The sequence below is a fragment of the Lathamus discolor genome, chromosome 4 (assembly GCF_037157495.1).
Source record: "Lathamus discolor isolate bLatDis1 chromosome 4, bLatDis1.hap1, whole genome shotgun sequence".
Taxonomy (NCBI): domain Eukaryota; kingdom Metazoa; phylum Chordata; class Aves; order Psittaciformes; family Psittacidae; genus Lathamus; species Lathamus discolor.
This window is the reverse complement of record NC_088887.1, coordinates 57,918,034-57,942,106: the sequence shown is the minus strand read 5'-3', so window position 1 is coordinate 57,942,106 and position 24,073 is coordinate 57,918,034. Positions and strand designations below refer to the sequence as shown.

The 24,073-nt window shown below is 44.8% G+C and overlaps 1 protein-coding gene across 5 annotated transcripts in view; it reads left to right on the top strand.

The window, feature by feature from the left end:
* Positions 1–7,470: 7,470 nt before the first annotated feature.
* Positions 7,471–24,073, top strand: part of JADE3 (jade family PHD finger 3) — a 72,369-nt gene continuing 55,766 nt past the window's right edge. For 3 of the 5 annotated variants that reach the window (XM_065677578.1, XM_065677577.1, XM_065677579.1), the window contains exon 1: positions 7,471–7,675. The gene's annotated coding sequence lies outside the window, so the exon portion shown is untranslated. Of the gene's footprint in view, positions 7,676–7,797; positions 7,868–21,530; positions 21,547–24,073 lie in introns of those variants that run through there. The other 2 variants (XM_065677581.1, XM_065677580.1) reach the window with 2 other exon arrangements.

Below are 24,073 nucleotides of genomic sequence, written 5' to 3'. Positions count from 1 at the left end.
GGAGGGACACCTTCCACTAGACCAGGTTGCTCAAAGCCACGTCCAGCCTGGCCCTGAACACTGCCAGGGATGGAGCATTTACCACTTCTTTGGATAACCTGTTCCAGTGCCTCACCACACTCACAGTAAAGAACTTCTTTACATCTAACCTAAATCTCCCCTGCTTAAGTTTGAACCAATTGCCTCTCGTCCTATCACTACAGTCCCTAATGAAGAGTCCCTCTCCAGTATCCTTATAGGCCCCCTTCTGGTACTGGAAGCCTGCTATGAGGTCTCCACGCAGCCTTCTCTTCTCCAGGCTGAACAGCCCCAGCTTTCTCAGCCTGTCTTCATACGGGAGGTGCTCCAGTCCCCTGATCATCCTTGTGGCCCTCCTCTGGACTTGTTCCAGCAGTTCCATGTCCCTTTTATGTTGAGGACACCAGAACTGCACACAATACTCCAGGTGAGGTCTCACAAGAGCAGAGTAGAGGGGCAGGATCACCTCCTTCGACCTGCTGGTCACGCTCCTTTTGATGCAGCCCAGGATACGGTTGCTTTCTGGGCTGCAAGCACACACTGATGGCTCCTATTAAGTTTCTTGGCAACCAGCACCCCGAAGTCCTTCTCTGCAGAAGTTCACGTCGTGAACTTGCATGAAGTGTAAATGTTTGCTAAGGACATGAAGTACTGTGTCAATATAATTTTTCTTTTTTAATATCTTGAGTTAAATTGTGAAGCTTTAAAGAATCAAAGCTTTTGGTTTAAACTTAACTGTTATTATCCAATTTGACAGTTTAAAAATAATCTTATGCCCCAACTGGATCTGAGTTGCCTAATAATCGGTTTTTTTTACATAGCATGTAAGTAACAGCAAAGCTGCCTGAAGTATTTTCACAATTTTTACCAGTCACATCCTCAAATACTACGATGCAGAAGCTTTATAGCTGTGTCCCAATTGCTAGGAAGACACCCACTTTCTTGTATCATACTTCATAGTCACGCATAAAATGCATGGATTTAAAAGTAAGCCACATGCCAGGCTGCACTTATATAATTGGGACAGATAATTTTTTCATTCCAAAAAGCAGCTGGAAACTTTTTATTACAAAATATATGCTTCCATCATTCTGCTAATTGGGGCAAAAAATGAGTTTTACTGACTTAAGTGTGAGCAAGAACTCTGTTGCGTAATGTTTTCTCTTAAATGTTGGCTTTTGAATGTTTAGGGTTTATTCATACAGCAGTCAGCTTTCTGTACATATTGAAATGAGCATTGCTGATAATATAATCTAGAAGGTGTTGATTCCCCAGGCTTTTTGTCTAAAGATTTTATAAAAGCTGCTGTGAAATGACTCTTTCAAGACCTAGCAGCAGCCCTGCTGCCTATGTGAGTAACTCCTAAACAGTAGGATTTTTGCTATTAATTTCCTTGTTGATTCCTTGGGACCTTTGCCATTTCTTTTTTAAGTAATGAGTAAGCCTTCTGAATTTATAAGCATGACAAAGGTCTTTGGAGGTTTGCAAGAACAGCTCTTCCGAGGCATGTTTAAACCTGACCTAAAATGTGTACATCCTAGTCCACCAGTACTAAAAGCTGTGAGTGATGCTCATAAGTAGTGTCTCCAGCAGGGATGGATCTGAGTGGAATAATGCAAGCAGGCTGTAGCACTTCATTAAGTTGCATGTTGTAGGACTGCCTTCTTGCTGCAGTATATGCTAGAAGGAAGCTCTGCAGTGGTCCATCCCATTCCCTGGACCTGTGAAGCTTGCAGTATAAATTATAGCAATTTGCTGAGGATAGCAGTTTCTGGAAAATAAGAACAACTTGCTGTATTACCAGCCTGGAAGCTTTTCTTAAAACTATCTAGTCTGAGCTCTGTCTCTCAACACAACCACCTATGTGTGGGAAAACTTTACAAGCATCCAACCTGGTAAAAGCAGAATGTACTGGAGGTGTTACTGTGTGGTTGGGAGTCACAGTGTCTCAACAGGCCAGACGTTAATGTCTTGGTGTCCAGTTTGATAGAAGAATGCTTTTTACTGCTTTTATCTCTCAGAATGCCTGGTTGCCATAAGGCTGTTGCTGTTAATATTTGTGGTCATGCAGTCTTCCTGGTGCATATGTAGTCATCGTTAGTTCTGAGTGAGAGAGAAGAAAAGGAGGGGGAAGTGAGAGGAGCTTTTGAAAAAGCTCTGAAGTTTTCTGGGTATGCGAAGAAAAATGTGCAACTGCTCATTCTTTTACTTTTTCTGCAGCTAGTGATAATCCCCAGCTATGTACAATGTCATGTTTAGAGTATCTGAGTAGTGTCCCAGAATGTGTTAAGCAATGTGACCAGCATCTGTCAAGTACGAGCCATCCTCTTTCCAGTTAGACAAAGCTTTAAACTTGCCAGTGTTGTCAGGGGTCTAAGAGTTCTTCCAAAGAAATGTGAATTTTCCTCACATCGTTCTGTTAAATCCGCTATAAAAAGTTTGCCCTTAAAAGGATCAGGTAAAGTTGATAGGCAGGAAATGATGGCGAGGTTCAGAGGCTCTTGGACAGCATTTCAGTGAGTGAGTTTCTGACATTCCCAAACTGCAAAGGCTAAAAGCAATGTGCTGCTACCGGTTCTACCCACATGGTGAGGCTAAATTTAAGGCTAGGCACCCCTGCAGTACTGGGAGCTCAAAGGACTCTGTCTCTGCATGCCAATAATGTGTATCTTTTTGCTTTACCAACTTCATTTTATCACAAGTATTGTGGTGATGAAGTCCCAGCTCATACAGTCACGTGAGAATCTCCACTTTCATTTTAGGTACCTTTTGTCCTGGTCATGGTGAAGAAAACTTACAAGCACTTTTTCACCATGAAGAAAACTTTGTGGCTGTTTGAGCCATTGAGCTTGTGTGTCTCAATATTAAAAAAACCCGAAACTTCTGGAGGGGTGGGGAAGGGTGGAGCGGCCATTGACTTGTGATTTCTGGGCAGTGGAGAAGCAGCCTTACTTCCCCCTACTCACATGGGTGCTGGTACTGTAGGTGGGATCTTCCCCCAAACTGCATGCATGTCGCCACAGAAGCAGCTAACTCTCCAGCTCTTTTAGGCAAGGTACAAAATTTGTTCCCTCGCTAATACAGGCATAAGATGCATTCTTTTATTCTTTTTTTGTTAGGTACTTACCTGCATGAGTCTAAGGTACAGAGCCATAGTACCGATAGGGTTTGAAAGCTGCTGGCAGTGCTCTCCGTTCTGTGTTACTATCTTACAAGGAGAAAGATAAATCAAATATCTCCCTAAGCGCAAAACTTTGAACTTAGATCCTGGGAAGTGAACCTGGCACATTTTGCTCTATAGAAAGTGAATGCTTCACGATTGTGGAAGTACTGTTTTTTTTTGTCTGAATGTGCTGATCTCTATATGAGGGGAGACCTTACCTCACCCCCCCCCCCCTCGAAGTTCCTCCATGAAAACCGCTTCAGAGGCTTTTTTTTTTTTTTTAAGGGTTCTGGAGATTAAATGGAAGGGCTGTGCGATGACCTGAGGACATCTTTTGATAGCTGCTCCAACAGGTGCTAAAGGATTGGATTCAAGTGTTAAAGACCATCTTTTGAAGCTCTGAGCACTCTTTGCTTCTATTTCGAATAGTATCAGAAACAGTTTTAGTCATGAGAGAGTTTAAAGACAACTAGCCATCCTTAGATGAGATTCTGCTTTGCATTTTTTTCCACAGATGAATTAAAGTTACTCTTCAGTGTTAATCAGCTCTCTCGTTTGCAGGTGGGGGGTTGTGCTTTATGGTAATACTTCAGTAGTTTTGCTCATTGTGGGAGGAAAAGAAGGGAGTTGAGCTGTAGTGTCTCTCCCTGGTAGCTGCCAGTGCCTCTTCTGGTTTCAAGGACAGCGTATCAAGATTTCACCCATGGTACCTGATCTACGGTTGAAGTGAGTTCAAAAAGAGTCGGTGTATCAAGCGTTGGGATCTGTGTATTTTAACAGAGTCAACTAGAGTAGATGCCCATGGAAGCCTCTATGTGCAGGCTGGGTATGCTGCAAAGACTTGAAGGTAAGCAGTATGAGTTAATCCTTCCAGGCCTTTCCAATTCTTATTTCTTCTCCAGGATACCATGGCATGTTTGTTGTCTTTTTCTTTCCCAGCATCTGATCAGAGATAGCAGATTTAGTGAAAAAAAAAAGCTTTTGTCCTGAAATTCACTGCAATACTCTGAGGTATTTCAATTAGAGATGCTTCTTTTGGGGCTCCAGTCCATGTTAAACTCTGTGTGACCCTGCTTCTCAGATGTTAAACATTACTTCAGTGTAACTTTCTCAGTGCCCTAATATACTATGGGCAGCCTTTGCACAGCTGAATAACGACCTGGCTCAACTTGAGTATGGTATACACGTGTATATACATTATTTTATCTTCACCATATCTCTTATACTTCTAGTTTCCTGAGCATTCCTCCCTTGGGAAGACTTCATGTTTGCACTATATTTTATCAGTGTGTTAACATCTGGCTTTGTAAATTCCTTATATTCTCTAGGTGCATAAGAGCATCTGTAGTTCATCCTTTCCCAAGAAAATGTGGAAGCTGTGTTGCATATGTCTTTTAAAAGCACAACAGTGTACAATCTGCTTCCTATTTATTCATTTTGCTCCATGTTCCTTCCTATAGAAATACATCTGAATGTAAACACAATTATGTGTAAATTCTTATCAAGTGGTAAACAATTTACCAGGAGTTACAGAGGGTGAGATTTAAAAAAAGTAAATTAATTATTTGCACATAAAAGCATTTATTGAAATTAGAAGCCCCACAGTCTTTCTGCTGCGGGTTTTTCTGTGTCACCTATCTTTTAGCGTGGAGCCCATCATGTACAGCTGTGGATTAGAAATAGGGATTTGGATGTCATCTTGTCATCTTCTGACATATGACAGACAGTGCATGAGGAGGGGAGGAGTGGTGTGTGATTCCAGGCATGGGAAATGAAGATAGCTGTGCAGCACCTTTTGTGGGCTGGGCTGCATCTGCTCCTGATAAAATCATTCACGTATAAAGTAATCTGGCAGGAAACTTCTCACTGGAATGTTTCCTTCACTGATGGGAATGTACATTCGTCATTGTCCTTCAGAATGACAGATACTTTAAATGCTATAAATCTCCACTAAGCAGATTTTATGGACAAACAAGAATAGAAAATACAAGTGAAGATACTGGTACTTGAAAATAGTTTCTGTTTAAATCCATCAGGCTTCAAATTCCTTTTATGATTAGGGAACAGATCTTTTTCTATTGCACATAGACCTAGTTTTATCACTCTGAATTCTCTTAATTTTGGACTTCACATCTCTTGTCTCATGGCTGTATTGCCTGCCCTGCTGCCTGGACCATCCGGTTTGATAGACAGGATTCCACAAATGGTGGTGGTCGGGGGAGTGTTCTTGGTGTTTTACTTGAGACTGTGGTTTTCAGAAGCTGCTCAGAGTGGTTTCCTGGCAAGTATATATTACTGAACAGAAGGGTGATCACCGGTGCGTGAAGGAAGTCATACATGTCGGTATCGCTGTTTGGTTGCAGTCTAACTGTATTTGTAGAAAGCTACACTATATATTACACACAGAAATATTAACCAGATAGTCAAGAGAAAAAAGATTATTGGGTCGTTTAGGGTTGGTTGGTTTTTTGCAGCAGCAGCAGCAAAAAAAGGACTTCTATGGAAGTCTTTGGATTAGCCAGCTGTGATTTATAATCAGAAGCCTGCGTGGATTCAGTGAAAGCTGACTCGGACAGGTACTTGGAGAAGTGATCTGTTGGGGGCTACTGAACAGATGTGCTGCACGTCCTGCTTGGGAATCTGAGTAAGAGCTATTGGAGGTTTGCAGAGTACATGAGGGAAGATTCTTATTGTGGATGCCTACTTGGACCAGGAGGAAGTCGATGCAGGGGGGCTGTGACTTTTCTACAGCAGGTGGGAGGATGCTGAGCTAGGTGGAACATTTAGCTTGAACATTTTGCCTTTCTTGTGATCCATTTCACCTCATCCTTCGGCTGGCACCTGGGAACACCATAGAAGTGCAGCTCAGGCATCCCTTCCACACTTGCTGCTTGTCTCTTCATTCATAGAATCATAGAATGGTTTGGGTTGGAAAGGACCTTAAAGATCACCCAGTTCCAACCCCCTGCCATGGGCAGGGGCACCTTCCATTAGACCAGGTTGCTCCAAGACCCATCCAACCTGGCCTTGAACACTGCCAGGGATGGGGCAGCCACAGCTTCTCTGGGCAACCTGTGCCAGTGCCTCACTGCCCTCGCCTAACATCTGATGTTAATCTCCCTTCTGTCAGTTTAAAGCCATTCTCCCTTGTCCTGTCACTACATGCCCTTGTAGAAAGTCCCTCTCCAGATTTCTTGTAAGTCCTCTACAAGAATAATTTTTCTTTGTACTCCTTGTCACTATATTTTTGTTGTTTCTTCCCCGTGCCCGGCCTGGGCAGGAGGGCTGTATCCCGTACTTGTGACCCCAGGTTTGATTTCCTTCTCTGCTGAGTTTCCGTAGTCTTTCCATGCCTCAGTTACTACGTGCACAGACCACAGTGCTGCAGCAGCTGAGGGCTGTTCTGCAGATACATCTCTTTGAGGCAGTCCTTCTGGTAAGGAAGGCAAAAGGGTTTTGCAGCCTGTTTGACGCAAGTGATACTTGGTAACAGCAGTTTGGGAACTATGTGTGGGTGTGGGGCCTAATAATGGAGGAGGTTTGCCAAATTTTTGCTGTTGCTTCCTTTATTCTAACTGATGCCGCCTACTGTGCTCTCTATCAAATATTGTTTCGATGGGGAACTCTGTCATGGGCCGAACAATTAGCACCGATAACTGGCTAAAAGCTGCCCCAAGGCGTATTTTACGATCACCATTCTACAAGTTGTGCCACTCGTATAAACTGTTCTGTTTGGTGCGGGGATGGGTGCGTGATGCCCCTCAGAAGCTGTTGGACGGCAGGTGAGACGTGCCGGGGTGCCTGGCCACCTCAGCCCTGCCCAAAGCCGGGGGTCGGCAGCGGATGGCTCTGGGGCCACGGGGCAGGCAGGCACTGCCCCTTGCTGATCACCTGCGCTGGGCATCCCAAAGGGAGAAGCACCGCCTGAGTGCGGCGGAAGCCAGCGCCCGGACACGGCTTAATCCCCTCAGCCCTGCCGCCTGCCCGAGGAGCTGCTACCGAGCTCTGCGCCCGGACCTTCCCCCTCCGGCCCCTGCCCGCCCCCCCGCCGGGGCGGGGGCCGGCCCTGCCGGCGCAGCTGGCAGGAAGGCCCGGCAAGGGAGGGAAGGGAAGGGGAAGAGGCGGGGCCTGCAGCGCAGCAGTGTCAATAATACAATAGGGCTCTTGTGAAGCCGCCGCCGGCGGAGGAGCGGGGTCTGACTGCGGGCGGGCCGGCCGAGCAGCCGGCACGCAGGGCGGGAGCCGCCGCCGGCCACGGGCCCGGGCGGGCGGAGGCGATGCGCGCCGGCGCGGGACGGCGGCAGCACCAGCACCAGCACCGGCGCCACCGCCACCAGCAGCAGCAGGAGCAGCAGCGGCAGCCGCCGCCGTCGTCGCCGTCGCGGCGGGAGCGCCAGCCCTGACGGCCGCGGCCGCCCACGCCGGCGAGCGGAGGAGGAGCAGGCGGAGGGGGCGGCGGCGGCGCGCCAGGCCGTGCCGCGCCGGCGGCGGGAGGTGAGCGCGGCCCGGGCTGCCCGCATGGAGGCGGGGCGGGGGGCGGGCGCCGGGCCGCCGGGGCCGCCGCGCCGGGCCTGTACGCGGGGGAGGCGCCGGGCCTGCGGCGGGCGGGAGGCGGCGGCGGCGTTTGGCGCCAAGGCCGGGCGGGAGAAGGGGGAGGAGGAAGCAGCGGCGGGTCCGGTCCTGCGGGTACGTGGGGCCGGGAGTGGTGGCGGGGGCCGAGCCGGGCGGGCAGCGACCCTGCGGCGCCGTGGCGGGCTGCTCGCCCGGCCGTCTGTCCGGCGCGGGCGCCGCGGCCGCGGCCGCGTCCGGAGGGAAAAGTTGCGGTTGTTCCGCCGCTCCGGCCCGCGCTCGGGGGGCCGTGCCCGCAGCGGGCGGCAGCGGCTGGGCGCCCCCGGCGAAGCGCCCTTTTGTTCGCCGCAGCCCGGAGAGGCGGCGACCCGGCGGTCCCCGAGCCGGCGTGGCCCTGCGGAGCGGAGCGGGGCTGGGCGTGGCGGGCCGATACAGCCGAGCGGTTGTCCGCCGCCGAGCAGCGCTCCGCCGGTGTGTCGAGGAACTTGCTAGAACTGAGTTTGACAATGAAGAGGTAGCGCTGCCCGGCCCGCCGCTGCCAAGGTAAGTTTTGCCATGAGCAGCAGGCGCGGCTTGCGCCCAGGAGCGCCGTGCACTTGTAGGGATAGGGACGGGAAAGGCCGGGCCTCGGCTTTCCAGATACAACCTTCTCCCGCCCTCGCACGGCGTTTGCTGGGATGTTGCCCGTCTTTCTGCAAAGGGCGCACAGCGACCAGTACGGCTGGCAGCAGGGGACGTAGCAAAAGTGGCACTTGCGAGTGATTCTGTAGTGATTGATGGGAGGAATGGGGAACAGGCACCTCGAAATACATCTTGACAGGAAGAATAAATGCTGCTTTGTCCTGTTTTATTTCACTACGCTTCATAAAGAGCATTTATAGTTATTTGAAGAGTTCAGCTGTTATTCACAAATTGTTACAATGAGCAGCTACGTACTTGAAAACATCACTAAATTAGTGCAGTGCTTTAAAGGAGACGGGGATGCTGAAGACAGCCTCCAGTTGTGATTAGAAATCCTGTGATTAAAATACATTAGGAATAACCTGGAATCTGTCGTGCTTCTCTGTTACTGTGAAAGAGCCTTTGCACTAAAACTGAAAGATTAAGAGAGGTATGTTTTGTCTTGGTGCACTCTTTACGTCATGTTGGTGCTTGTTGTGGGCTGTTCTGTAGAGCATCTCCAGCACACCTGCTTATCTCTGCAAAGCAAGGCCGTATCTTGGCCACGGTTAGAGCTAACCTGGAAGTGTGAGAGCTGGGTGGGTATAGAGAGGAAGGGGCCCACCTGGATGAAGGCATGCTAGTGTAACTTTCAAGCCTGCTACAGAGTTCCTTAGCAGGACGTCAGAAGCTTTCACCTGCACATGCTAAAGGGAAAAAACACAATTTTAGTTAAGAAAGCGTGTTTTCAAATTAAAAGCAAGTTAATGCTCTTAGATTCCAAAGTTATGTTGGGTTTTGGGTTTGACTGTTTGGAGTTTTTTTAGCTTAACTTCTAACCTCTTTCCAGACTGGACATGACATGCCCTGTTCTTAATGCCAAAGAGGAGCAGGAAAAAAAGCTCTCTTCCTTCATTTAATGCTTCCTCTTTCTAGGTTCCTTTTGCAGAACAGGCGTCTCTCCGCCAGCAGTAAATTGCCCTTGAGTTGGGTCAGTCAGTGCAACTGTGAGTTTGGGTTTTTTTATTTGCATTATGTAGCAGGTACCTGCAAAGGTTTACTAGAGAGCTGATGCAGGAGCATCCGCAGTGGCATTTATTGGCAAGGATGTGTGTTAATTTGGGATCTTGTTAAAATCCTGAAAATCCGCTGCGAATGTAAAAGGCTCGGCTAGAGGATCTCGGTGTGTTAGAATGAACCCAGCTTTTTGCTTCTCCATGGTTCTATGGGCTTCCTCCCTGTGGCAGAAAATCAGGAAGTTTCCATGTGGAATTTATTGGGATACCTGGGGTTGTTGTAGACTTTTAGTTTTGAAAATACATGTAATTTTTGTAGAGCTGGGTGGCTTACTTAGGACAACTTCCAAAGGCTGCTCATTTACTTGTCCAGCTCTATATGTACACCTCAGCAGGCACGCATGCGTGCGGTCACTGTAGTAGCTACCAGGTGCCGAGTGCTGTAGAGCATTTATGTCAAAGAGCTTGCTGTGGCTCATCTGTGGGGTGTCTTGACTGGTGGCTTGAACCCTTGCCTGGCATGATACGATGGCAGGTGCCCAAGGCCATGGCAGAAATGGCTGGATTTGTTAGACCTGCTGGTGAGAAGTGAAGTTAAACCCAGTACAAAAGCTGCCTCGAGTTTGAAATTGGTACCCCTGTCTTGCTCCCTGGGGGCTATTTAGGTAGTTTATTTCAATCTTTGAGATTGTTTTCTGGCCATTATGCCCCACAAGGTAAGGAGCATGTTTTGGTGTCTGTATATTTTTGTTTAGCTCAGCACAACATATGCAGACTAGGAGCATAGACCCATGTTTGTACTGCAGCTTTTGTGATCCACGGATTAAAATGTTGTATATCCCTCTGTTTCTGTGGTGCATCTTTCTCCTTTAGTCCCTAGAAGTCTCCTTTAGAATTGGTTTAAGGTTTTGAGGGCTCTTACCCGAATAGGTTTGGTAGTGGAATGTTATGGACGCTTCAGAATATACAGAGCAGTTTAGTAACAAAGAATTTGAAAGTTAATATTTTATGAAGTGTGGGGGTCATTCTCTTGATATATTTTATAACCAAACCCTTGCTGTTCTGTCTAGGTCAGTGGTGTCATTCCTTCTTGCATTATAGCCAGAAATGGACTTAGCCAAAACTTGCAGTTTGATCATGCCAGCTTAATTTCTCACCACTCCCACAACTTTTGTGGGAGCCACAGCTAAGGGCTCCCAGGGGCTTCTGAATTTCTGGAGAGGGGAACCCTTCCTCTGGAATCGTGTGGTATTTCTCTGAAGATTTGAAAGTGGTTATGGCACTTGAGGCTTCATGTAATTTGAGACATAAGTGCAATTTTTACATACTTTACTTAAAATGGAAACTAACAAGTTAATAATAGCTCTTATCGGGGGATATTTATGTAATGGAAGCCAACAGATGCTATTTGCATCTTGAAGAACTGATGTATAAAATGTTATGTCAGGGCTCTGGCAGGTTTTGTGCTGGCGGAGGCTGGGTCAGGTGGGAGTGGGAGATGCTGGAGATCTGTAGTGCTTGATGGCACCTCTGAGAAGTGAGATAACTATATGAAATTTTGCATTTTAGTACACAGTTGATTTTAGCTTAATGCCGCTATTTAAAATAAAAAAAAGAGCGTGAGAGGTGATTTATATTTATCCATGTTAAATGATGAATTACATGGTCACTTTAAAATGACTTCTCTTTAAACTATCTTCTAGCTACAACTGCACATCTGATGTTCAGAACCCCTAAAAAGTGTGTTTATAGATACTGATTTTACTGATGCTTCAACTTCAGCTGTAAGATGGTATCTGGCGAAGAAGTATTAGAAGTGTGATGTGACAGCCTGGGTGTTGCCTTCTGTGGAGAGATGTCTGTGTAATTTCTAACCACCTCCCTGTTTCCCTAGGCTGTTCTCTCTTTCGTATTTATTTACTTCCCGGTCACCCTTTTCTAGATGGCATCTGAACTTTTCTAGCATTTAAGATCTTGTTTCAGTGGGTAGGAGACAAGGAATTTTGGGATTAGAGCACTATGGGACGTGTGATCTTGGGCCTAATGAAATCTCCTGCGTTTGCCGAGCTGTAATACAAGCTTTACTGGGATTTAAAGAGATGGAAAAGACCCTGAGCTGTGAGCGTGGCTGCGGAGGCCCCTCTGGCACTTGTTAAGTCGCCCTGTTCAGAGGAGCAGGAGAAGGTGGGAGTATAAGCTTGTGACTGCTGCTGCTATTTGTTATAACTTTCTCCTGGATTAAACACTGGGATGCTTGCTTTAGCTTGTTAAAAAACTTTGCTTGAAAACTTTGGAGTGCTTTCCTTCTTTAACGTACACCTGCTACAGCATTAGGTTACAGAGCTGTGTTTCTTGCTTATTGAATTGAATGCTGAACATAACATATAGTGTCGTTAATGCCTCCTTGTGTTTTAATTAGAGCTGTAGGGAGATGTTAAAAAAACAGGTTTATACACATGCCTGACTGGTTGCTAAATTGAATATGCTTGTCATACGGTCTTGAGGGAATTATGTACTATTTTGCTAATCTGCTGTCCAGGGCTCTCCCCATCCTCTCCTTCTTTATCCCTTTTTTCCCCCTGTTATTCTGGAAAAAAGAAAAAACCCAACAAAAAATGTCGAATGTTTTCTGACGGTTTCTCATAGCTGCTAAAAGCTCCTTACTGTGGGGTTGGCTTTGCTGCAGCTCTTGTTCATGTGCTAGAGAGCAGTTTTGCACCTGCGCAAGTGGTTTGATGCACAGCAAGTCCAGCAGCTTCCAAGGGTGAGTGCTGTGCAGTGGTAGAGTGGGATGCCAAAGGGAGGGGTGGCACCCTGCTTACCAGGCTGTGCAAAGTGAAACAACTGACCAAGAGCATTTATTGCACATCGTAACACAGTCGCACAGAGTTAACTGTTTTCCAAGCTGTGTTTTAAATTTACAGGTAGTTCTTGTTTTGGAACATTCTGTTGGGTAGATAAGAAGTTGGAGGAAAACTGGATAGGACATGTCTGCGTGCTAAATAGCTTTTAACTGTGATAAATTGTTTATCATGTAATACTGGATGACTGTAATTCTTTACATGTGCAAATGGCATACTCTGCTACAAATGCTAGACTGAAGTCTTCTGCTAAGGTTATTTCGGTTGCTAGATGCAGTTTGGTTGTTAGGTTAATACACTACTAGGTTCATAGCATTGGTGTTCACAGGCACTTGAAAAGCCATAACCAAACTCTGAGCTTTCGTTCATACTACTTTAAAAAAGTGAGTATTGGTTTAACGGACTGGATGATTTTTAACTAACACTTGCTTTAAAAAGTGTAAGATTGAGAAAGTTGCTAGTTTTATCCACAAATATTTAAATCTTCCCTGTGTATCAATTATAGGAGAATAAAATGGCAGTGGTTTTGTTCTGCTGCTAGATAGAAAATACAACATCGTGAACTGCTGGATACGAAAACATAAGGAAAAATGTGTGTCCTGTCAAGGGAAGGAAAGAGTGTCCCTAGTGGGATTACTTGCAGTATTTAATTCTCTTTGTTGTTCCGCTTTTAACTGCTTGTATTTCTTTAATATTCTTCCAGTGTTAATTTGCAAGATTTGATATCAAAGTGGCTGTAGAGAACTCACTGTTGGAAGTAGTGCCATATCTCACCCAGGTTTTGACTTTAATGAAAGAAGAAAAAACAACAAAAATTCCCTGAAACGCCATGTGGAGCTGAAATACAGAACATGTGAGCGTGTTAGGGATCCACAAGAGAAAATGGTAGGCTCAGCAATTATCTGGTGAGGAGGTGCCTCAGTATAAGAGGTAGCAGAAATACCTCTCCCTCTTTTATTAGTGCTCCCAAGGGAAGAGGAGTAACAAACTTGTACTCCTGTTCCTGCTTTCATGCAAATAGATTCTTTTTCCAGCAGGTAACTGACTGAAATAGTGATAACAGGTGATTACTCTGCAGTGCAAAGTAAGCCTTGTTAAATGCTGTTTGATAGGAAGGAGAAGAAATGCTTATTTCAAGCACAGAAAATAGTTTATTGTTTGTTGGTTTGGTTTTTTTTTTTCCAAGAACTGCTGACGGGTGGTCTGGCAGGGAAAGGTTACTGGTCAGTCATTAGTGTTGCTGGGCTTTGCTAGTATTAACCTTGTTGGATGGAGTTTTAGCAACTCTTCGGCTTAATTCCAGAGCAGTTGTGTTCTTTTGCAAAAATCAAACTGTCATTTAAGCAACTGAAAGGCAGATACTTAAACCTGGTAATGAAGTTGCAGTCTTCCTTATGTTAGCAACATAATCATTCCCAGTGTAGCATAAAATGAGCAAGCTTAAGAAGTAAGTGAAGCGTTTTGTCTGACAAATTTGAACTTGCAGTTCTGCAACAGAATGCGCTAAGAGTGAGGGAGGAGCTACAAGGTTGGTCTTAATACAAGGTGCTTGTTAATGAGCTGCAATATTGGAATTTTGCTGTTGGCATACATAGGAAGTAAAGTTCACTCCTGCTTAATGGTATTGATTCTTACATGGAATTATTTATTTTTTTTGCAAAATAGTTTGTCTGTGTTACAGAAACTAATCTGCTCTGCCCTTCCTTTGGTTTGTGCTTCTTCACTTTTGACGTCCAAGAGAAAAAAAAGGCGAAAAAGCCTCTGGGCTGAAATAATTCCATATTTTTGTATGAACAGAAACAATGCAGGATGGTTTTGTGTTCTCTTTGGAATTGGTATCCATCGGTTTAGGTAGCTTTGTTTTGGGTTTTGTTGCATTGGTTGGGTTTTTTTTTTAATACTATAGCTTCCCAGTGACGTTTTGTGAAAATTGTAAAGTTTTTCTTTATTTGGGTATTTTTCAGGTGTTTAAATCTCTTGAAGTTGGTAGTACGCATATTTTTGATCAAACTAAATTTTTATACGGCTTAGCATACAAACGGTTTACTTGCCCTGGCAACTGGACATCATTTCGCCAGTGACTAGCAGGTTACATCCATGTATGCTCCTGCAATTTTGATGAAGATCTGAGTTTGTGTAATCTGATCTATGTGCCTGTACAGAGGTGAAATAGCTGTGGTACAACTGTTATCAAATATGAGGTCTCTGGCCTGAGCTCAGTGAAAGAGGAGGAGGTTAAAAATGACATAATGTGTCAGTACTTAGTATATTCTGTCTTTCCTCTATTACTTAACACTGAATATATATGTTTCTTTGCTAGGCGTGTGGTGTTTTCATTTTTCTTCCTCTATCAATGCCATAAAACTTAAGAAGGTGGGACGTAAGTTATTAGAAAGCTTGTGCTCCTGACAATTGGCTCAGTATCAGTCAGAGCCCTGTGACTCCCATTACATGGATTAATCTGGCTTAAGTGCTTTCTTAGATCTGTTTGGCGTCTTCTGTATACTTGTTCTAGATTTTTGGAAGCCTCTACATGTAATAGCAAACAGGGATATGCATTAATTTATGTTGCTGAAGTCGAATAGCTTTTGCAGGTGCCATTTCATTCTCTTTCTAAGATTATTGAAAAGATTATTAAGATTATTCTGCTTGTTCACTTGTGCATGCTTCACTCCCACATTTCAAACAGTGCACTTCTGAGGTACTGAGTGTGTTAAGAGCTGGAAAAAAAACATCTAAACTAAATTAAAAAGGGAGAAGAAAAAAAAAAAAAAAACCCAAGTGCACACAACAACTTGAATGTGATTTATAGTTCCTACTTATCTCTCCCAGACATGTCTTTGTAGTCTCTGGTTGGCTGTCCCCTCTTCTTTTTGCCTTGACTTGCCAGCTTTTTCCTTGTTATTGGAGAAAACAGTGTTTCTAGCGAGTGGCTCTCGATCATCTTGGGACCATATAAATAAGCTAGGTCAAACTCAGATTGTCTCCTGTACCAGACTCCAGATGCTATGGACTTCCAGATTATTTGCGGTTGGCCTGGAAATATTTTAGCAGATCTTTGGGTTTGGTTTGGTTGGTTTGGGGTTTTTGTTGTTGCTGTTTTGTTCGTTAGGTGGCTGTTTTTGAATAAGATTTGTGTAGGTTTGCTAGGCCCGATAAAGAGACACTTTTCCCTTGTCAGGGTTTTTATGTGAGGTGTTACTTTCTGTGGCTGGTACATATGTGTGAGCTTACATATGTATAAAAGCATCATCCACTGAAAAATCAAGTGTTTGTTTTTTTTTTTGATATTCATATAAAATAAAGTATTCATGATACAACACTTCTCAGTGAATGGTTGTATCGATGTGATGAGTATTTTGCTTATGTATTTAACAAAAACCTCTGTCCTCTTTATGCCTGTACATATGTAAATTGTGCTTGGTTAAGCGAGTTGAATCAGTGTGATTTAAAGTAAACATAATCGCTGATACTTGGTTTGTACTGATAGGAAGTATGTTTCAAAAGCAAGTATACTTTTAGGTATCAAGAGGAACTGCTAGAAAAAACAAGACGGTGGTAAAGCATTGGTTTAGTGGGGTAACTTCCAAAACACTTTAAAGTAACCAGGATGCAGGTATCAAATCCTTTGTAGTAATCTCTGATAGTTTTTTTTCTGTCAAAGTGCCTTTTTTTTTTTTACTTTCTTCCTTGAAATAATTTTAGGGAGTCTATATTAAGCTCATTCTATTGGAGAAACTAGTGTTTCTAGCAATTCGAAGGTGTTGCACTAATGTATCTGTATTACAATCATCAGGGTGGTCGTACATGTTTAATTCTGAATAAAAGGCATTAGTTCAGCCCTTGCACAAGCCCTGTAGAAGCTGAGCCTGCTTCGCTCCCATACCCGACCTTGGCCATAATCTTTAGATCTGTGATTTAGAGGTCTTAATGCCGCCTTAAGGTATGCCATACTACCTCTGCCTGTTCACAGCCTCTTACAGGCTCGTAGAGATAAACTCGTTAAGAATTCTACGCTTAACTGCATGATGGCAATTCCCAAAGGAGAAAAAGCTCAGCTCCTATGTTTACTTTCTCTGTTGAGCTTTCCAGGTCTGACGGGATTATAGCAGGATTATAGAAGGTTTTGTGCTCCAGGTGAGCAGAAGCAATGCAAAACTCTTGAGGAGCAAACGTGTTAAAGCAAGTTGTCTTTTCTTCATTTTTATTCTTCCTCCAGAGGAGGATTGTAATGGGGTTTGGCAAGTTCACAGGGGGCATTTGTGCTGTTTGCATGCCTGAAGTGCAGATATACCAGTGTGCTGTGAGGGGCCTCAGAACTGGTGGAAACCTGTTCATGCAACCCATCCATACCAGCGCAAGTGGCAGTCTCTCTATGTCTAGTTTAGCCCCTTGCTAAGCAGTGTCAAAAGCTTGGTCTCTGCAAACATCTTAACTTTATATAGCAGAAACCTGACTAAACTACAAGAAATCATAAAGGTCTGTGTGTTTATAGACAATTTTATTAAAGGTCACGTATTTATTTTTGACAGTTCTTCTGGCAGTGGGTGCTTTTAAATGAGTAGTTCTCTTGCATTGCAACTCCATCTTGCAAACTCCCACCCTTCCTCAACATATTTGCATCAGGAAACTTTGAGAAGAAATAAACTCAAGTTTTGTTGCTTGGGAGTTCTGCTCACAAATTTATCAGATAAATGCTTTGCTTATTCCTGGCTTTGTTTTGGCACTGTCCTTAATTCCTATTGATTCCACCAAGGCCAAAATTTCCTTGCTTGTTTCTCGGAGCTTATCATGTGTTTTGTCTGACTGAGTGAGAATGGCTTTGGGAAAGGATTAGTAGTTGACACAGGTTTCTCTTTCATGGAAGTAAAACAACACCAATTCTTTCTGACCATTTAGGATCATCTTCAAGGAAGGAGTCTTTTTTGGTTACTGCTGTGGAATTTGCAGCCACAAAGGATGAAGTTGATGAAGTCTTGTTTACTGTGTTTTCGTGTCTGCTGCTTCATTAATTGTCATTTGATTGTGCTCCAAGTCTTGTGTTTTGTGGTCTAAGTGCAAAGCTTGGGTACTTTATTTATTTATGGAGTTTCTTTGCAGGGGGAAGTGACAATCTGAGTGCTAGTGTGCTATTGTGATGATCAGCTGTCTGACCAGGAAAGAACAGGGGGCCTTTCCTTGTGAAATCTCACAAATACCAATGTACCGAGTTTAATGAAGGATGTCAAAAGTCCTCTGAATAATCGTGACGAGCAAGTGAAGTTTAACACTGTTATTTTTCTCTTGCCTTTCCTTTAGTTTCTCTGGAAACTGACTATCATTCAGTTGAATACTGACTAAATGTTTTGATAGGAGGTGAGCTGTTTGAGGCCAACTTTTCTGTGGCCACTGAGACTGCCTTCAAGGCCAGGAATGCACAGTATATTCACTATTTACTCAAATTCCTAGTAGCCACAGCAGTTACAGAAACTTGAAAATGCCTGTTCTGTAGTCAGTATGAACCCCTCTGTTGTACGTTGGTGAGCATTATAACTTGATGTAGCCAGAAGAGGAGACACAGTCTTTTCTTTACTACTGTCAACCAACTGTGATATAGCTTTCCTCCTGTAATCTAGATGTAAATTATTCTGAGTCTTTTGTTTAAACTCACTGATGTCAACCGGTTGTGGGTGGGTTTGGTTTTGGTGGAGTTTTTTTTCCCCTTACTTACATTGACCACAATAGGAACAGAGGCTCAGCAGGCTCATTTGGGTTATAAAGGCTGGTGGTGGCTTCAGGCATGAGCTCCTCCTGACCAGCAGCTGATGGCCATCCTGCATGTAAGTGGTCAGAGTTAAATGGCACAACATATGTAGGAAAAGGTTGCGTGGGCTGGGCTTCCCTCAGAGCAGTGGGGAATGACTGCGGGTACTTGCACGCTCCAGGTAGCAGCAGCAGAGTCCTGTGAGGGAAAGGGGCCTGCGGTCTAGTAGCTGGGCTTGGAAGGTAGGAAGCATTGAGGCTGAATCTAGGTGGACAGAGGAGGGCTGAGAAGGCAAGGTGCAGAATGTGGGATGGCCTTTGCAGGTATGGCAATCATTGAAGCCTTATGCAGCACTGAATTGGATGTCTGAAGAGTGCATGTGAGGAGAGGAGGAAGAAAGGTCTAAGCGCTGATCTGATTCCTGAAGGTATCTGTTTACAGGGCTGCAAGTCAGCAGTTGAATCTGCAGGGGGAGAGATTTCTGGCATCATTTCCTCTTTGGTGTGTGAGCTGACTGTCCTGAATGTGCTAGTCCCACCTTAAAGACCTTTTCATTTGCTGCATGGGGAGTTAAAACATTACGAGGTTTGTTGTTTCTTGTTTCAGAGAGGTAACTTGAAGGCATTGAAATGCACAGTTTGATATTACTTCAGTCTGAAGTCTAAATCTGGCCCTTCGTCTTTTATGTTGTCAGTGTGTGGAGGATCCAGCAAGAAGCAGTGATGTTGCTTTTAGCATTTGTGACTCTCGTGTGTGTGGTGGGGTCATGGGCTTTGCTGCAGGGTGTATGAGAATGGCAAGGCTGTGCCATCAGAAAGGTAACATCTGTTACCATACTTCAGAGGTTCTCACACTTGGTGAATAGTTTTATTTTTTATTTTAAGATCTCCACTAAAGATATCCATAACTGTACACAAATATAGTTGCATTAAATTATGGAAATTATCTGTGGGAAAAGATGCTTCTAGGTCATCTAGATCACTGCTTCTGAAATGTTCCCTTAGACCTCCCTTCAGCACACAACATGAAGTAGCTGTCACTCAGCTCTAGAAAATGCACATAAACACATCTGTTTAGGACAGGATGTACAAGTCGAATGAAGTGGGTTGACAGTTAAGATCTGACTGGCCAAAATGTGACTGTGTCTAACAGCGAGACATGTTCCTTTTCCTCAAGAACTGGCTTTATTTTTGTGGTTCCATATCCTCCTAAATAGGCTGGTTTTGCTGGTCAGTGGCTCAAAGATCTGTTCTCCAGCTTCTGGTGGTAGGTAGCACCAAACTACATTTGTTACTTCTGGATTTAAGAAGCATCCTGCCAGTCCCTGATACTTACATCCCCCTTGAGGTGTTCTACTGCAGGCTTCTGCCATGTGCATTTGTGGTCTCTTTCTGCTGCAGTCCTCTGCATTGCAATGTGACTTGCCACGGGGAATACCCACTCCTCAGAGAGATGCATCTTGCAGCAGGCTTAAGTAATCCATCTCAACATTTCAACCTGAAAGAGGAGCACAGACCTGACCTGGTGTGTGGACTGCGGCATTACTTACTCTATATCAAAATATTATAGAATGGTTTGGATTGGAAGGGTCCTTAAAGGTGATCTAGTTCCAGCCTCCTGCCATGGGCAGGTACAACTTCCACTAGACCAGGTTGCTGAAAGTCCCTTTCAACCTGGCCTTGAACACTGCCGGGGATGGGCAGCCACAGCTTCTCTGGGCAACCTTTTCCAGTGCTTCAGCATCCTCATAGTGAAGATTTTCTTCCTAATGTTTAATCTAAATCTACTTTCTTTCAGTGTGAAACCATTACCCTCTATGTCCCTCAGTCTCTGATGTAGGGAGGAGAGACTTAAGGGTGGAACACCTACTTGGAATTGCTTTGCTCTCACCAGTGTGCAGCGATATGCCCATGTGCTGTGCAGTAGCTGATGCACAGTACTTGCTGCTCCACAGTAACGCTTGCATGGCTAGGTGCAGTCCTGGGTGCAGAAAGGCCAAACAAATCACTTTGTGCAGTCCTTCTCTTTATACTTGGGTCCCATTTGTTGTTGTCTTGCCCTTGGGCTGGTTTGAGGAATGCTGAGCTGGAGCATGTTGTCTTGGCAGTGTAACTACCAGGACTCTTGTCCAATCTTTGTTTAAACGTCAGAAGCTGCAGCCTCCAATATGTCCCCTGGGGATATGGACCAGCAGTTCTGACTGTCAGCATGTTTCCTTGATGCTAAGCCTAAAGTTTTGGGTTTCAGTTTGGTGGTTTTTTGTTTTGTTGTTTTGGTTGTTTTCTTCTCCTTAAATTTATCCCATTACCTCTGATCTTTTACAGACCTATGCCTTATCATGTTTCACTAATGTTAAGATTCTACTGGACACATGGAGACTTATAAACAACTTTGTGTGCACCTTAGGTTAGGTGGTTTAAGTTAAATCCCGTGTGTATGTGGGTCTTGGTAGCTTTTCCCCATAGGGGCAGTTGTTTCAACCCCTGACTTTTTTTGCATGCATATGTTAATTATATTGTGTTACAAGTAATTTCAAGGGCGTAATAAGTTTTGAGTATTTTGCAGAGTGGCTGGCACTACACATGCACTGAATAACTGCTGTGTTAGGTCACCATCCGGGTGCCTAGGGGCCCAGGACTTCAGAGCATTTCATAAAACGGCTTGATGTTACTTCTTAGTTGTCTTATGAAACCTATCCTTCTAGACATCCTGCTGCATTGTTTGTCTGAAATGGGGTAAGCTGCTGTGGGAAGTTGTTTTCCCAGCAAATTTGAACTGGTTGCTGGAATTACTAAGTCACTGGCTATTATTAAGAATAGGCTTGTTGCTGTGTAAAGGTGTAATGAAATACTTTTGTGACAGTGGAAGGAAGTGAAGGTGCTGGAGAGTTGCAGGCTTTTCTAGCTGCTTTCCGCATCTCTAACCTGCTTTAGGATGAGACGGGCTGTCTTTAGATTTTTACAATAAGATTGTGAATTTGTACTGAATTACAAGCAAAAATGCAACCCTGTTCGCTATGAATACTTAGTAAGGATTTTAGGAGACTATTCTTAAAGCTTAGTGCCTTCTTCTTTCCTGCTGCCCCTAGGGTAAGTATTGCCTGGAAGTCTCTTCAGTTAAATACAATGGCTACTGTTTAGGTATTTGTATACTTGTTCCTGTTATGATTTTTCTAGAACTATAAGGGGAAAGAATACCATTAACTTCTTGCTTCATACTATGATTTATTTATAATCTCAAACTACGGGCCTTATTTCCCATGCTGTCTTGGTAGTATTAAAATCTTCGTGTGCATTTTGTAAGAGATCTCTGTATACTGGCTGTTCATGGGGAGCCGGGTACATGTGTTAGGTAGCTGAGACAGTCTGTAAGAGAATTAGGTGATAAATAATGATAATTTTCTAATACCTTTCTCCCATGAACAGTTGTTACATCTGTGGGATTATATACCGTGATGTAGACATGAAGCATCACAAGACCAGCTTTCTAATTCAGTCACGAAAGTTCATTTGCGAGGTAAGAATTGCACAGGAGATGATGCAAGTTATCAGACAATGAATGTTACCAAGATCAAGCTAAGGAAAAATGGATTAGGTGAAATGCTCATAGAAATGTTTGCAGTTGCTTAGAAAATGGAAAGGAAGTTGCTAAGCCACTGTCCATCATATTTGACAAATCAGGGCAGTCAGGTGAAGTTCCCAACGACTGGAAAAAGGGAAATATAACCCCCATTTTCAAGAAGGGGAAAATGGATGACGCAGGGGACTACAGACCAGTCAGTCTCACCTCAGTGCCTGGCAAAATCTTGGAGCACATTCTCCTGGAAGGCATGCTAAGGCACATGAAAAACAACAAGGTGCTTGGTGACAGCCAGCATGGCTTCACTAAGGGGAAATCCTGCCTGACCAATTTGGTGGCCTTCTATGATGGGGCTACAGAAACGATGGACAAGGTAAAGCAGTTGATGTCATCTACCTGCACTTGTGCAAAGCGTTTGACACTGTCTCACACAACATCCTTGTCTCTAAATTGGAGAGACATCAATTTGATGGATGGACCACTCTGTGGATAAAGAACTGGCTGGATGGCCGCATGCAAACAGTTGTGGTCAATGGCTCAATGTCCGTCTGGAGACCAGTAACGAGTGGTGTCCCTCAGGGATCGGTGTTGGGACCGGTCTTGTTTAACATCTTCGTCGCTGACATGGACAGTGGGCTTGAGTGCGCCCTCAGCAAGTTTGCCGATGACACCAAGCTGTGTGGTTCAGTTGATATGCTGGAGGGAAGGGATGCCATCCAGAGGGACCTTGACACACTTGTGAGGTGGGCTGATGCCAGCCTTATGAAGTTCAACCATGCCAAGTGCAAGGTCCTACACCTGGGTCGGAGCAATCCCAGGCACAGCTACAGACTGGGCAAAGAAGAGATTCAGAGCAGCCCTGTGGAGAAGGACTTGGGGGTGCTGGTCGACGAGAAACTTCGCATGAGCTGGCTTCAGTGTGCGCTCACAGCCCAGAAAGCCAACCGTATCCTGGGCTGCATCAAAAGGAGCGTGACCAGCAGGTTGAAGGAGGTGATCCTGCCCCTCTACTCTGCTCTCGTGAGACCTCACCTGGAGTATTGTGTGCAGTTCTGGTGTCCTCAACATAAAAAGGACATGGAACTGCTGGAACAAATCCAGAGGAGGGCCACGAGGATGGTCAGGGGACTGGAGCACCTCCCGTATGAAGACAGGCTGAGAAAGTTGGGGCTGTTGAGCCTGGAGAAGAGAAGGCTGCATGGGGACCTCATAGCAGCCTTCCAGTATCTGAAGGGGGCCTATAGGGATGCTGGGGAGGGACTCTTCATTAGGGACTGTAGTGATAGGACAAGAGGTAACGGGTTAAGACTTAAATAGGGGAAGTTTAGATTGGATATAAGGAAGAAGTTCTTTCCTGTTAGGGTGGTGAGGCACTGGAATCGGTTGCCCAGGGAGGTTGTGAGTGCTCCATCCGTGGCAGTGTTCAAAGCCAGGTTGGACAGGGCCTTGGGTGGGATGGTTTAGTGTGAGGTGTCCATGCCCATGGCAGGGGGGTTGGAACTAGAAGACCTTAAGGTCCTTTCCAACCCTAACTATTCTATGATTCTATGGTAGTTGCTAATTAGTTTGAAACAGGACAGGTGAATGTGGTGAGATTTAAGTGGTCTTTGCTAGGTGTCCAGTGTTAATTAATATTTGCCATTGATGATGTGGGTAAAGGAAAGAATACTGCTTATTAAATACCCAGATGAAACTGAGTGGAGCTGTATGTCTGTTTGAGAAGATGCTTTGAATGTACACTTGTTTGGTCGATGGAGGAGGGGTTGAACATGGCTGAGCAGGGGGCTGAGGGGTAGCTCTGTGATGGGAGTGTCTGGCTCTACCCTGGCAGACTGGGAGCAATGGGCCCAATAGCAGTGATTGTTTATGGCCAGGACATGAAGCAGCAGTTGTGTTGCGAAAGCAGCCACTAGTATTATTATATGTGACTCACAAGATGGTAAATAATGTTTTTCTGTAATAAGGAAAGAGTGTTTTACGTCTAGGGAAGGGTTCAGCTGGAAGACTTTACCCAGATTTGGGCATCACAACCTTGCAGTGGTTTTGTACACCAGCATGAGAAAGGTGGTGGAGAGCAGCACCTAGAAGGATCAGAAATGTTGAAAACACGGCCTATGAGCAGAGGGTGAAAAATGGAGTTTTATTTAGTCTGGAGAAAAGACTAGGGCGTACGAATTGTTGAGCATAGTGTTCAAGCATGAAGTTAACTAGGTAAAGAGGAAAGGGATGATCTCTTCAGGGTCCAGTGCAAAGAGAGACTTGGTATAAAGGGCTTGAGCTCTGTCAGGGGAGATGTGTGCTATAAGTGCTGGGGCGTGCTTTCTGGCAGTGGGAAGGGCACGCCTGGAGAGGCTGTGGAGCCTCTGCTATGCACAGTCTGAGCTCTTGGTCCCATCTTGGTACCCTTTTCCAGCACCCAGGCCGATCTTTTTCTCCTGCGCCCATCTCTTATTGAAAATGGCAG